Below are 15,275 nucleotides of genomic sequence, written 5' to 3'. Positions count from 1 at the left end.
TAACTACTATTCTTAATTTTCTATAGATCCTTATAGAATTTCTTTATACATACATAAGGAAATGCAAACATGGATTATTAATTTTCTTTCTTTTACACAAAAGCATGTGATATGTGTTACATATACCCATTTTTACCTGCCATTTATCTTTTGTCATGTAGAAGATTTTTTATTTCTATATAGTCAAATTTAACTTTTCTTTTAGGGCATCAGGATTTTGAGGCAGTGTTACACTTCAAAATACTAAAAGAATTCTTCCATGTTCTCTTCCAGAATTATTATTATTTTAATTTTCATTTTAAATATTGACTCATTTGGAATTTAACCTAGTGTAACATGTAAGGATTCAACTTTATCCTTTTTCAAATGTCTACTTAGTGGTCCCAGTAAGAGTTGAGTAGTCTATCTTTGCCCCACTGGTTTGGGATTGAGCCTTTATTAATAAATTCATATATATTTTGGGGTGTATTTCCGGATTTTTCCATCCTATTCCATTGGTCAGTCTCCCTTTCATGCATTCGTACCACACTGCTTTAATAATTGAGACTTTTAAATATATTCCATAGATCTGACAGTGCTGGTCCCCACTATTTGCTCTTCTTCTTTTCTGATGTTTCCAGGCTATTTTTGTTTGTTTACCTTTTTAATATGAATTTTGGGAGTAACTTGTCTACTTGAAAAAAAATGGGGAGGGAAAATGAAAAAACAAACCTTACAGGAATTTTTTTTGAAATCTGATTACATCTATTAATACTCTCAGAAAACCAACATCTTCAAGGCTGCAATTAGCCAAAATTACACCGCTGCACTCCAGCCTGGGTGACAGAGCGAGATCCAGTCTCAAAAACACACACACACACACACACACACACACACACCAGAAAACCAACATCTGTAATAATGATGAGTGTTTCGGGGTGTCTTTCCATTTGCTTACCTTATTTTGTATGAATTAGTGTTGTCCTAAAGTTTTTTTGCAGCTGGGCATGGTGGCTCACGCCTGTAATCCCAGCACTTTGGGAGGCCAAGGTGGGCTGATCACCTGAGGTCAGGAGTTCGAGACCAGCCTGGCCAACATGGCAAAACCCTGTCTCTACTAAAAATGCAAAAATTAGCCCAGCGTGGTGATGCATGCCTGTAATCCCCTCTACTTGGGATGCTGAGGTGGGAGAATCACTTGAACCCGGGAGGCGGAGGCTGCAGTGAGCCGAGATGCACCACTGCACTCCAGCCTGGGCAACAGAGTGAGACTCCATCTCAAAAAAAAAAAAAAAAGATTTTTATGTAGGTTTTGTATCCCTCTTATTAGATTCATTACTAGTTATTTTTATCATTCTTTGTTGCTATTTTAAGCAGGGCTTTCTTCTGTTACTATATTTTCTATCTGGATGTAGTCTGAAGACACGAAAGCTACTAATTTCTATATATTTTTGTACCCTGCTACCTTACTGAGTTCTCTTACAGTAACAGTTGATTTCTTGGGTTTTCTAGGGAGGTAACCATTGTCCGCAAATAATAGTAGTTTTCCTTCTTCCTTTTCAATTTTTATACTAATATGCTACTACCTCCAATACAATATTAAATAATAGTGGTGATATGAGCATCCTTGTCTTTTTACAACTTTAGTAGAAATGCTGCTTCTGTTACTGCTTCATTATGGGCAGTTTTTATATTACTAGTTCTATTCCATTTTATCTCAATGGGAAAATGTACCTAATTTCTACCTTTCAGAGTGATTTTTAAAAATTAAGACGATTTTATCAAATGCTTTTTCAACACCTATGAAAGTGATAATATGATTTTCACCTTAGATTCCTTAATGATGAATTTTATTAATAGATATCCTACTATTCAATTATCTTAGAATTCCTGAAATAAATCCTGCTTAGTTGCTATGTATTTGGGTACACTGAAATATGCTTTCTACTTGTAAGACAGAATAAATATATCTTTCCTTTTAATTACAGATTTTTCAGAATATGGTATATATCTGTCTACCTATCAATAGTCACCGCTAGTGGCAGCAAATGAAAAATGTTTTCCCCTTTTGGGAAGGGGTTCCTTTTTCAGTATCATCATGGATGCATGTATTTTAATATATATTCAATATATTTTAATCAGTTATAGTAATTTTTTTTTCTGTTAGATGCTCAAATTGCACCAACTTAGGCTTCTGTGTTCTGACATTACCCCTTTAGTCTTTGAAAACTTCATGCATTTTTTTTTTTTTTTTTGAAATGGAGCCTTGCTCTGTTGCCCAGGCTGGAGTGCAGTGGCGCAATCTCGGCTCACTGCAAGCTCCGCCTCTCGGGTTCACGCCATTCTCCTGCCTCAGCCTCTCCGAGTAGCTGGGACTACAGGCGCCCGCCACCACGCCTGGCTAATTTTTTTCTTTTTTTTTTTGTATTTTTAGTAGAGATGGGGTTTCACTGCCTTAGCCAGGATGGTCTCGATCTCCTGACCTCGTGATCCACCCGCCTTGGCCTCCCAAAGTGCTGGTATTACAGGCATGAGCCACCGCGCCCAGCCCATGCATTTTTAAAATGGATTCCTGGCTCCTTTTAATAGGGATCACTCACTTGTGAGCTAGGAGTGCTCATAAATACTGTGTAGTCATTGTTTCTAGGCCCTTCAGGACTAAAACATATAATTTTTAGAGTCAATGGCCAGTCACCAGACGTCACCTGCAGCCTCTTCAGGTGTGCCACCACTGCCGGGCCTGCTGTACGACCCGCGGGCTCTGGACCATGCCTGCTCTTGCGCCCGGCTCAGGAGGACCCTTCTTGGTCCAGGAGTGGACCCTGGTCTCACTGAAGCCAGTTGGGGTCTTGTGGCGGCCTGTTAGGGATGTGATCCAGCGCTTTGGAGGCAGGGCTTCAAGCTGGTAGGGATGAAGATCCTGTGGCCGGACATAAAGCGTCCTTGCTGAACACTACCAGGATCTGCGAAGGAAGCCCTTATACCCAGCCCTCCTTAGCTATGTGAACTCCAGGCCTGTTGATGGCCATGGTCTGGGAAGGGTACAATGTGATCCACGCCTCGAGGGCCATGATAGGATACACTGACAGGGTTGAGGCTGACTCTGTGACCATAAGGGGAGACTTCAGCGACTTCAGTTCCACAGCAGCAGGAACATCATTCACACCAGCTATTCAGCGCAGGGGGTCAGAAAGAGATCCAGCTGTGGTTTGAAAGCAGTGAGCTGGTGAACTAGCTCCCCTAGACAGGGGCCACCGCAGGAGCATCTTCCCAGCCAGAGGGCTCAGGCTCCCCTTGGCCACCCCAGCCTTGGTCCACGAGGACCAACTACCTCTGTCACAGGAACCCAAGCCCACACTCCTACAGGTCTCTCCCAAACCACTTCCCTGTGCACGTTCTGCCCCACCCCAGCCCGGAGGACTTTGAGCCACAAACTTTATGTGCCTTTCTGTATCTTAGCCAGCACAAGATTGGGCCAAATCCTTTCTGCACCAAACTGCCAGACAACCTTTGGGGTGTCTTCAAAAGTGGGTAAGGCAACCTCTCCTCCTGCAAAAGGGAGACATTAAAATTCGCTGTGCTGAGAAAAGAAATATATAATTTAAAAAATGAGTTAATATTGACAGTTGCATATTAAATATAATGTTTCAGGTCTTTATCTAATTTCTTTAATATTTATATTTCCTTTTTCCTTTTTTTTTTTTTTGAGACAGAGACTCGCTCTGTCACCCAGGCTGGAGTGCAGTGGCGGGATCTCGGCTCACTGCAACCTCTGCCTCTGGGTTCAAGCAATTCTCTGCCTCAGCCTCCTGAGTAGCTGGGATTACAGGCGCCCGCCACTACACCCTGCTAATTTTTGTATTTTTCATACAGACAGGGTTTCACCATATTGGCCAGGCTGGTCTTGAACTCCTGACCTCGTGATCCACCTGACTCGGACTCCCAAGGTGCTGGGATTACAGGCGTGAGCCACCACGCCTGGCCTGTATTTCCTTTTATCTTACACAGAAAATCTTGGTTCCTAATGACATTGACATAATTACTGATTTGTTTTATCCTACAGTTTACATAAAAGCTTCAAAATGGCCCAGTGCGGTGGCTCAAGCCTGTAATCCCAGGACTTTGGGAGGCCAAGATGGGTGGATCACCTGAGGTCAGGAGTTTGAGACCACTCTGGCCAACATGGTGAAACCCCGTCTTACTAAAAATACAAAAATTAACTGAGTGTGGTGGCATGTGCCTGTAATCCCAGCTACTCGGGAGGCTGAGGCAGGAGAATTGCTTGAACCCGGAAGGCAGAGGTTGCAGTAAGCTGAAATCGTGCCACCTGCACTCCAGCCTGGGTGACAGAGTGAAACTCTATCTAAAAAAAAAAAAAAAAACTTCAAAATAATAATACCAACAAGCTTATTAATAATAAAAATATTAAACAAGGCTTTACATTTATTTGCAGTTTTTTTGTCCTTAGAATATACCCTTGCCAGGTGCAGTGACTCACACCTGTAATTCCAGCACTTTGGGAGGGATCTCTTGAGCCCAGGAGTTCAAGACCAGCCTGGGCAACATAGCAAGACCGTGTCTCTACAAATAATAATAAAAAAAATTAGCTTGGCTTGGTGGCACATGCCTACTATTGCCAGCTACTCCAGAGTCTGAGGTGGGAGGATCACTTGAGCCTGGGAGATCAAGACTGCAGTGAGCTGGGTCATGCCACTGCACTCTATCCTGGGTGACAGAGCAAGACCCTGTCTCAAAAAAAAAAAAAAAAAAAAAAAGAATATGTCTCACTAGGTATATATATGTAAAAATAGAGCCATGCAAAAAACTAGAAAAAAACAGAGATTAAATCCCTTTATGCTGGAGATAATCCTCAAGATCATGGAAATTTTGAAAAATTTCATTACATAAAAAATGAAAGCATTTTGCCTGGTAAATTGAGTCACAACTTCTCAGTTCTGCTGTTGTAGTGCAAAAGCAGTCATAGCATAGATGTAAATGAGAGAGCATGGCTGTGTTCCAATGAAACTTTATTCGTGGATACTGAAATTTGAATTTCATATAATCTTCACATGGCACAAAATATTATTCATCTTTTGATTTTAAAAAATGATTTAGGCTGAACACAGTGGCTCACACCTGTAATCCCAGCACTTTGAGAAGGTGAGGGTAGGAGGATTACTGGAGGCCACGAGTTCAAGACCAGCCTGGGCAACACAATGAGACCCTATCTCTAAAAAAAAATAAAATAAATAAAATAATAATATTTTTAAAATAAAAAACTAAAAATATAACAACCCCTCAGCTTTTGAGCCATACAAGACCAGTCAGTGGGCCAGATTTAGCCCCCAGGTTGTAATTCGCTGACCTTTGTCTAAATGGTATCTATTAGGTCTCTCCTAGGTCTAAAACAAAAGCGATAACACTTTTCCTTTTAATATCTTCTGACATACAGACCTACACTAAATTTTCTTTCTTTTTTTTTTTTTTTTTTTGAGATAAAGTCTCACTCTTGTCCCCCAGTCAAGAGTGCAATGGCACGATCTCAGCTCACTGCAACCTCAGCCTCCTGGGTTCAAGCGATTCTCCTGCCTCAGCCTCCCGACTAGCTGGGATTACAGGTGTGTACCACCATGCCCAGCTAATTTTTTGTATTTTAAGTGGAGATGGGGTTTCACCGTGTTGGTCAGGCTGGTCTCAAACTCCTGACCTCAGGTGATCTACCCACCTTGGCCTCCCAAAGTGCTGGGATTACAGGCGTGAGCCACCACACCCGGCCCACCTACACTAAAATTTATAATTCCTTTTGACTTGTTTTAGTGTCCTTCCTATAGGGTAAACAACTAATTAGAAGCTTTAGAATAGTAATTCTTTTGGAATTAGGCACAGATATCCCTCTGGGATAAAGTAAGAGATATGTGCAGAACTCTTGTTTTATGTGTGATTATGGAATTTTTATTTTCAGTTGAAACAGGCTTTCTAAGATCATGGTTGTCTATCAATGACACCAGAATCACCTGGGGTGCTTGGTTAAAAGTGCAGATTCCTAGATCCTTCCTCAGATCTGAATCAGAACCTCTAGGAATGCATTTAAAACAAGTTCCATAAGAGGTTATTACTGCACACTAAAGTTTCAAGACCAAATTAAAAAGAAACCAAATTAAGAGAGTTTTAGTACTAGTGAAAACTTCCAGTAGCATGCAGGAAGCAGTTTCATTAAATTTAATAAATAGCTTAAGGAACATTCCCACTCACCATCTGTTCTTGCGATAAATTAGACTGTATTTAGATCTATTTCCACTAAAAATACTTACAATCTGTGAACTGATGTTGTCTGTAAACAAATATATTGACAAACACTTCCTCTTGTTACAGATATGTAAATCTCAATGGGTATGTAAAACTCTAGACATTCATTAATGTCTATAATAAGATAGTAATAAGCACAGTAGGTCATTGGGTTCCATGACACAGGAGAATTAGGTTGTTTCACTGATGTTTCTTGAACTGGGAGTTTGACTTCTTAGGGTCATTTGAGGCTTGGTAAAAGTTTTAGTTAATGGTTGCTCTACTGGAGCAACACTGTTGCAGGAATTTCATGAAATAATTAATCAAAGTTGCTTTGTTTACCTGGATTGTTAGAATTGGGGCTTCATCTTTTTCTGGCAAAAATCCAAGATCTGTATGTCAACAGATGACAGTGTCAGGCATTTGTAGAATATTCAGAAATCCTAAGGATGTTTTAAAACAGTGTGTTCTGCTCCTAATTCCTATCGACTTAAAGCTTGTATACCCAGCGATATTAGCAAAAACAGTCCTGCTTTGAAATTCTCACAACTATACCATTGTTTGTGTTACCTTCAACCCGTTGCAAAGCCTTAGAAAAGTCCATTCACTTTAGGAATGAAATTTTCCTGAATTATAGCCAAGAAAAAAAGTCAAAGAAAATGTATTTGTTTTAATTAGACTCTATCTTCTTGTGGTAATGTTTAAGTGTTCATTTGCTTCAGCTTGATCCAAAAAGCTTTTGTCTGCCTACTTTCTAGGACAAAAGGGATTCATCTCTATGAGGTCTCTAAAAACAACAGATAGAGAAGACACTGCTTACTTATTTGGAACAATTTTTATAGTGGTAGTCACTATATCTGAAAAATACAGTATCACTGCTCTTTGTAGGTTTTATATGTGCAATTTAATTTACTACTTTTCCTTGGGGTTCTTGAAAGACACAGATATAGAATTAAAGTGGACTTTAATTCTTACATGCAATTTTGGACAACTGTAAAGTAGGTTAAGTTTGTATCATTCGCTTTTCTTCATCTTTTCTTTTCTTTTACAATGCTTTTTAAAAAGTATCTTTTCCCTCTGACTCTTGATTTCTCCAGTGTTTGGGATTGCATATTTGAAGATCATTACCACCTTATTATGAATCGATAATGAAAAATATTTGCTCCTAAAATAGGATTACAAACTTTTAATAGCCTAATTATGACGGTGGTTACACATACTCATATATGTTAAAATTCGTAAAACTATGTGCCAAAGAAGGTAAATTTTACTGTAGGATATTTTTTAAAATATAAAACTTTTAAGCAGTAAAAAAGGAAAACTGTTAATGTTAGAATTTCAGACTATTCTACTTTACTACAAATTTCCTCTCTTTTCTCCACTAGTCTTGAACCATAATAACCTAGAATGAGTTCAAATGAACCGGAAAGTAGATCTAAGAGATCCAAAACAGAAGCTTGTATCTTTTCCTGTATAATGCATACCCAGTTCTGCCTTGGTAGTGATCTCTGATAATTGCATATTCATTATGGGGTCTGTGTTGCAGTTTGAGATATCTTTCAGGCATTTTTCCTGTGACTCCTCTTTATCAACCTTATGCATTAATGATGGAACATTTAATCCATACACAGAGAGAAACACAAAGAGGTATTTCAAAGAATTACTTTCTCTACCACAGCTACATACAAGAGAAGAGCAAGTTAGTATAAATACTCAAGCCTTAAGGATACACAAACCAAGTAAAATTTCAAGGAGCGAGGGACACCAGCCTTTATTTTATTAATTTCTTGCATATTAACTCGTGTTGTGTTCAAGGAATTTATGTAAACTATGTGACAAAAATCTATTGTGTGTGTTTCTATTGGAATGTGTTATTTGCAGAGTTCTCAGATCTGCTTCAAAGTACTTTTTGTATTTTTTTTTTTAAAGCTTCAAAATGTCTTACTCATCCTTACAAGATGCCAGCAGTAGGACTTGGCAAGACAGAGGGAATGTTTCATCCTTGATATGGGTCTTCCTGAGTTGCCATGAGACAGTGGCTTCCTAGACAGCTGTCTGCTCATACTCTACACCAGCTGCCACCCATTTACTGAGCCATGTGCTTATATTATGCTAGGAAAACCCACAGGTGCTTCTGCACAGGTGATATTAGTAATATTAATCATCTTGTCGATTTATACTGAATATCAAATTTTATCAATCCAGTAAAACAGATTATGAGTGATGTGAGTGAATGGGCAAGGAAAATATTTTTGTAGTATTCAAATGACTGTTACATCCAATGGAATGGTGGTAGGACTTTATCCAAACAGGTTCTACTCTTGTTCAACCTGAAGCATAATGATAATTTATGTACACTGACTAGTTTCATGTCCATCTCTAAACCTTACTCTGTTGTGTATGTATACGTCCCATGATTAAATACTTAAGAAATTCAACCACTTATGGACTGCAAGATCATGGTCTCCCTGGATGACATCCTTGTATTCTACACCCTACCCTGCAACTTGATATTAAATGAGTCTCTGGTTTGCTTCAATGACATAGAATGTTCCTAATGTTAGAGACTGAGGTAGAGTCCCTGAGTCAAGTTCTCTCCAGCTAGGGCTGGGTATCTGGTACAATGCCTGACAAGGTGTGGTTGTCCTGAAGTAGAAACTCCTAAGACTATCGAGGATGTCCAGAAATTTTTAGGATTTTCCGTATAATTCCATTGATTCATTTAAAAGTATCCAGTGACAGCCTCAAAAGAAGATAACTTGTCTGTTCATAGAGGAAGTTCTGGCCTTCTAATGGCTGAAGACCTTATATGCAATTGCTTTGGTTTTTACATCCTCTGTGCTAACTCAGTCTTTTACCATCGAAACAGATGCTTCCCAGCTTCCCTGGGGCAGGGGCAATGGGGGGACTGGGGAGTATGCTTACTCTGTTGGCCTCTGACCTGCTCTTACTTTTCCAAAAAGGTGGCTCAACTGGAACTCAACTCACCTCATTCAGAAATAGGAAATCCTGGCTGGGCACGGTGGCTCACGCCTGTAATCTCAGCACTTTGGGAGGCCGAGGTGGGTGGATCATGACGTCAGGAGTTCAAGACCAGCCTGGCCAACATAGTGAAACCCTGTCTCTACTAAAAATACAAAATTTAGCCAGGTGTGGTGGCACGCACCTGTAGTCCCGGCTACTCGGGAGCGGGAGAATTGCTTGAACCTGGGAGGCGGAGGATGCAGTGAGCTGAGACCACACCATTGCACTCTAGCCTGGGAGACAGAGTGAGATTCTGTTTCAAAAAAAAAAAAAAAAAAAGGAAATCCTCACCATTGAGGCCAGCCGTAAAGCTTGGAGGCATTATATCTGAGCTACCCAGCGTATAGTGACAATGACCACTAAGCCCTGATTTAGTCCATCCTGGCCAGATAGGCTGCATTATTTATGCATAACAGTTTTACTACCATACATATTAACTAATCAAAACCACCAGCCAAGTGTCCTCTTTGCGAATCCAGAGTGCCAGCTTTCTCTGTCTAAAACATCCCTACCCTTGTTTCTTTAGCTGGCTAAGTTCTCCTTGTCCTTCAGTAGTCAGCTATAGCACCACTTTTGTCACAGTTGGTCTGGATTAAGTACTTTTTCTATATATTTCTTACATTTCTGAAACACCTGTAGGCTCATGTCAGCCCCCTTAGCACACTGTAGTGTAATTGTTATTTACCTTCCCATAATCCCTTTGAAGACAAGGGCTATCTTCTATTATACCTATATTTGAAACTGAGCACAATGCCTGGCGTGAGCTGGGGTTCAATAAATGTTAGATGAATTAATTAATAACTTAAACTTACTAGCCGGCCACGGTGGCTCACGCCTGTAATCCCACCACTTTAGGAGGCCGAGGCAGGTGGATCACCTGAGGTCAGGAGTTCAAGAGCAGCCTGACCAACATGGTGAAACCCCCATCTCTACTAAAAATACAAAATTAGCTGGGCATGGTAGTGCATGCCTGTAATCCCAACTACTTGGGAGGCTGAGGCAGGAGAATTGCTTGACCCCGGGAGGCGGAGGTTGCAGTGAGCTGAGATCGGGCCATTGCACTCCAGCCTGGACAACAGTGAAACTCCGTCTCAAAAACAAACAAACAAAACTTAAACTTACTGAGGAAACTTTACTCAATTAGTATTTATTGCATAACTACTGAGTTCTCAGTGGTGAGCTATACCTTATAGGGAAAAAACACAAAATTTGATTTTTGTCATGAAGAACTTATACAGTCTATTTGAGGAAATATAACTAAAACAGCCAATTTTATCAAAAGCAGTTGTCCATATACACTATCCCCACTTCCCATGCATTTTTTAACCTGTTATTTCTGGCTTTTGTGCCAGGCTTTCTCTAATAAATGGCAGTTGCCAAAACCACAATGTTTTCCATGCTTCTAGGCTCAGTAGAAAGTTTGCCATTTTTATCTTACTTGACCTCTTAGCATTATTTCCATCTTGAAATACTTTTTCCTTCCTCTTCCATGATATCATACTTGTCTAGCTTTCCTTCTATTTCTCTATTTAGTCCTTCTCAGTGTCCTTTTCTGGCTCATTCTCTGCTACTTGATCTTCAAATATTAAAGTTCTTTAACCTGTCACTCTATATTCCATCCCTGAGTGCTCTCATTCCAACATGACTTAAGTTACCATCTATACATTCATGACTTTTAGATTTATATCTTTGGTTCAAACACCTTCTTTGAGCTCTATCCCAGTACATCCAACTATTTATTCAACATCTGCACTTGTATGTTTCATAAGCACCTCAGTTTCAAGAAGTCATTGTCCTCAAGACAAAAAATAGCAAATCAACCTGTACACCTTCTGATGATCTCTCACTGTTCATTTCTAATCAGTCATTAAGTCCTGGTGATTTCACCTTCTTTTCTTAAATTTGTTCATTTCTGACCATCCCCCACTGCTTTCATCCTAGTCTGAGCTACCATTATCTCTTGCCTCCACTGCTGCAATAGTTTCCTAATTGGTATGTTTACATCCAGTTGCCTTCTTCCAATCTATTCTTCATCCATAACTGAAGTGATTTTTTTAAAGGCTAATCTTACCATGTTGTTCCCCAATGTGAACTCTTTCAATGGTACCCTTTTACCCTCAGAATAAAGAACAAAATTCTTAACTAAGCCTATGAGACCTTCCTTGGATGACCTAGTCCTTGCCTGCTTTTCCAGCCTTGGATCCTGCCTCTCTCCCCACACTATACTCCAGGCATAGAGGGTTTCTTTCGTTCTTAAACATACTGTGCTTCTCCCTACCTCAGGGTCTTCACATATGCCATTCCCTCTGCCTATACCACTTTTCTTCCTCTTTACTTAATCCTACCCATCCTTTAGAGTTCAGGCTCGGATACCATTTCATCATGAAGTTGGGTCGGGATCTTCCCTTATGTGCTCTCATAGCATCCTGTGTTTCTCCTTCATTGCACTTATCACAGTTGTGATGGTGGTTTCCTCTGCTACAATATAAGCAGGAACTATGTCTGTCATAGTCACCACTGAATCCTCAGCATCTAACACTGTGTCTTATGAGTAATGCTCAATAAATGCTTGTTAATTAATTAACCTATCCCAGTCTGCCTTAATGATGAAAGTTTTCTTTTGTTTTTATTTTATTTTTGCTTTTTTGTTTTTAGATACATAAGATTATTATGAGATATGTCTTAATGCTCAGTAACTATGGGAGAGTCACCTCATTTTCTCACATCCCTTAATTTAGAGTAATTGAATTTTTAACTTTGAAATATCTGGAATTAATCATCACTATTTAATGAGGATGCTATGATAAATGTTCTCTATCATTTTATAAAATTCTGAAGAGGCCTAATTATTCATCTACTTAAATATTATTGATTAATTACTTAGATTGTTCTTAAATCATTAAATTATATCAGCATCCTCATTTATGTATTAAGATATAAATTGAATAAACAAAGAGAAAATAAGTAAGTATAAGAAGTAAGTAGGCATATATTTCATATAAATTTTTAATAGGAATACTCATCATGGGACTAATATGGACATACTCCAGGAATGGCAAGAAATTCAGTTTAGCAGCTGGGCATGGTGGCTCACGCCTGTAATCCCAGCACTTTAGGAGGCCGAGGCGGACGGATCACAAGGTCAGGAGATCGACGCCATCCTGGCTAACATAGTGAAACCCCATCTCTACTAAAAATACAAAAAATTAGCCGGGAGGCTGAGGCAGAAGAATCGCTTGAACCTGGGAGGTGGAGGTTGCAGTGAGCCAAGCACCACTGCACTCCAGCCTAGGCAACAGAGCAAGACTCTGTCAAAAAAAGAAAGAAAGAAAGAAAGAAAGAGCAAGCAAGAAAGAAAGAAAGAGCAAGCAAAAAAGCAGTTCAGTTTAGCTTTGTGAAACTAAGACCACCAGAGCTTAAAAACACCTTCAAACAAACAAACACTGAGTTTATTAACTTGCCAGGCAAAGGAATATATACCAGTGAAGACTTCACGGAATGGTTTGTGGAAGGGGAAAATTCAGGGGCTTTTAATTGTTTTATAATAGCTATACTTATAAGAACTAAAAACTTATCACATTGTATAGGACAGAGTGAGTCCATAGATCTGTACATGATTGATTAAAACAAGTCCCAGTTTTTAGTGGTCAAGAAAGGGTCTTCAGTTAGGTATAGCAATGATCTAGTATACTGAGGTCACTGAAAGTTCACGGTCAATTATCCACTTAAGTTGATTAGAACCAATTTTGATGTAATACAACTTTCACTTTAATCTAGGCAAATGTTTCTGTAAATAGAGATTTTCCTTATACAGCTTGAATTGATGGATAGAATTTGGATTGTCACAACTAGGTGGGGAAGCATTTTTGCTTCTACTCTTTAATCAGATTTATATTATGCTTTTCTTTAAAAGATCTCAAAACAATCATACAGGAAAACTGTTTTCTTAGTTAGCTTTTGCTGCATAACAAAATACTCCAAAACTTCATGGCTTAAAGCAATAGAATTTATTTGCTCATGATTTTGTAGATTGGTAACTTTGGGCTGGGCTCATGGCTCATCTCTGTTCCACATGATATCAATTAGACTCACTCATGCGATGCAGTAAGATGAAACCTTTCAATGATATCCCTTGACTTTCAGAATAACAACCAAAAATGATGACCTCAATCACTTTTGTAGTGGTTGGCAGTCTCTTTGCAAAAGCAATGGAAGTAACTGGATCATCATCCAGCAGGAGAGCCCATCCTCATTTCCATGATGGTATTATAGTGGAAGGGCTCCCAAGTTCAATAAAAGAGGGCAAGCCCCAGTGTTCAAGTACTTTTCAACTTTCTGCTTACATTCTGTTTTCTAATGGCCCATTGGCCAAAGCATGTCACATGGCCAGAGGCAGACAAGGAGTAGAGGAACAAACTCCACTTCTTCATGGGAGGAGCTGCAAAGTTATGTTGCATTCATAGAGACATGCATACAGGAATGGGAATAATTTATGACTATTTTTGCAATTTTTCCATAATGTAGTTTTTCTTCCCTTCCAGTCCCCTTATACTTAGGATGAATCTGCTTATAGGTTATGTCTACCCTGTACTGCCCAAATTAAGAGTTTTGGATGCTTTAGAATTCTCTGGATTAATGTAAAGTAAACATCTTCATGAGATAATGCAGGCTACAGAAGACAAATTTTATTAATTCCCTGAATAGGTGACACAATCAATTTAAAATCCATTTGGATTATATTTTGAGTCTCATGTACAGTGGCCCAGAAGCACAAAAGTAGATTTTGTTTCTAGAGATGGACATCAATAAATGGGAGGAAATGATGTCTGAGGTGAGACCTAAAGCATGTGCAGGATCTAGTCAAGCAAAGAGAGGGAGAAAAATACTTCAAGCAGATGGGAAAATGACAGAAAACCAATTTTGTGAATTCATTTTTGTGTCATATGAGAATCTGGAGACACTTAGTACTGACCGTAAAATATCGTTTACTTATCTGTTCTGCCATTGGACCCTAAGCTTTATAACGGCAGAATCCATAGTAGGTGCCGAATAAATATTTATGTAATGAATGAGTGAGTGAGTGGCTTGGTGAGTGAGTGCATGAATGAATAACGCAAATGAGCTGGGTGAAAAACACAGATACAGAAGACAGAGCCACAGAGGAATGAAGACAGAAATTGAGAAGAATCCTGGCTAGAGATGAGGGGGAAAGAAAAAAGCAGCAGAGGATGAAACAGATAAATAGCAGAAGGGGAGCCAAGCAGAAGAAGCAGAAGAAGACAAGCAGACAAGCTCTCAGAACTTTGGTAGCTGACGGGTAGAGCTGAGCCGTAGAGATTTGGTTGGTTGGTTAGCGATTGCATCAGAGAAACTTAGCACTCCTTTAAAATACTTATTAAGGCCAGGTGTGGTTGCTCACGCCTGTAATCCCAACACTTTGGGAGGCCGAGGTGAGTGGATCACGAGGTCAGGAGATTGAGACCAGCCTGGCCAACATGGTGAAACTCTGTCTCTCCTAAAAATATAAAAAATTAGCCAGACATGGTGGTGGGCACCTGTAATCCCAGCTACTTGGGAGGCTGAGGCAGGAGAATTGCTTGAAACTGGAAGGCAGAGGTTGCAGTGAGCCAAGATTGTGCCACTGCACTCCAGCCTGGGCAACAAGAGCGAAACTCCATCTCAAAACAATAAATAAATAAATAAAAATAAAATACTTATTAATCTTCCAGCAGTTCGGACCTAGCCCTTTCTGTACCACTAAACTGCCTGTCTGCTTTTATTTTCAAACTTCAAAGTTCATTTTTGAACACTTGTTTTTCTAGAGAATTTTGAAGGCCTTATATAGGCATAAGGTAATAACTTAGATTTTAGTAGTTTCTTCGGGTTATCAGATGTATTCAATTTACCAGTTCCCACTGAAAATCTTTTTGCATTTTAAAATATGTCAGATTGTCTTAGTCTTTCTTCTTTGAAAGATGAAGACTTGC

At 39.4% G+C, this 15,275-nt stretch overlaps 1 protein-coding gene across 1 annotated transcript in view; it reads left to right on the top strand.

The window, feature by feature from the left end:
* EFCAB5 (EF-hand calcium binding domain 5) overlaps window positions 1-15,275 on the top strand; it is a 165,155-nt gene that overhangs the window by 34,911 nt on the left and 114,969 nt on the right. The window lies entirely within an intron of this gene.

This window comes from Nomascus leucogenys, chromosome 19 (assembly GCF_006542625.1).
Source record: "Nomascus leucogenys isolate Asia chromosome 19, Asia_NLE_v1, whole genome shotgun sequence".
Classification (NCBI taxonomy): Eukaryota; Metazoa; Chordata; class Mammalia; order Primates; family Hylobatidae; genus Nomascus; species Nomascus leucogenys.
This window is presented reverse-complemented; position numbering and strand designations above follow the sequence as displayed.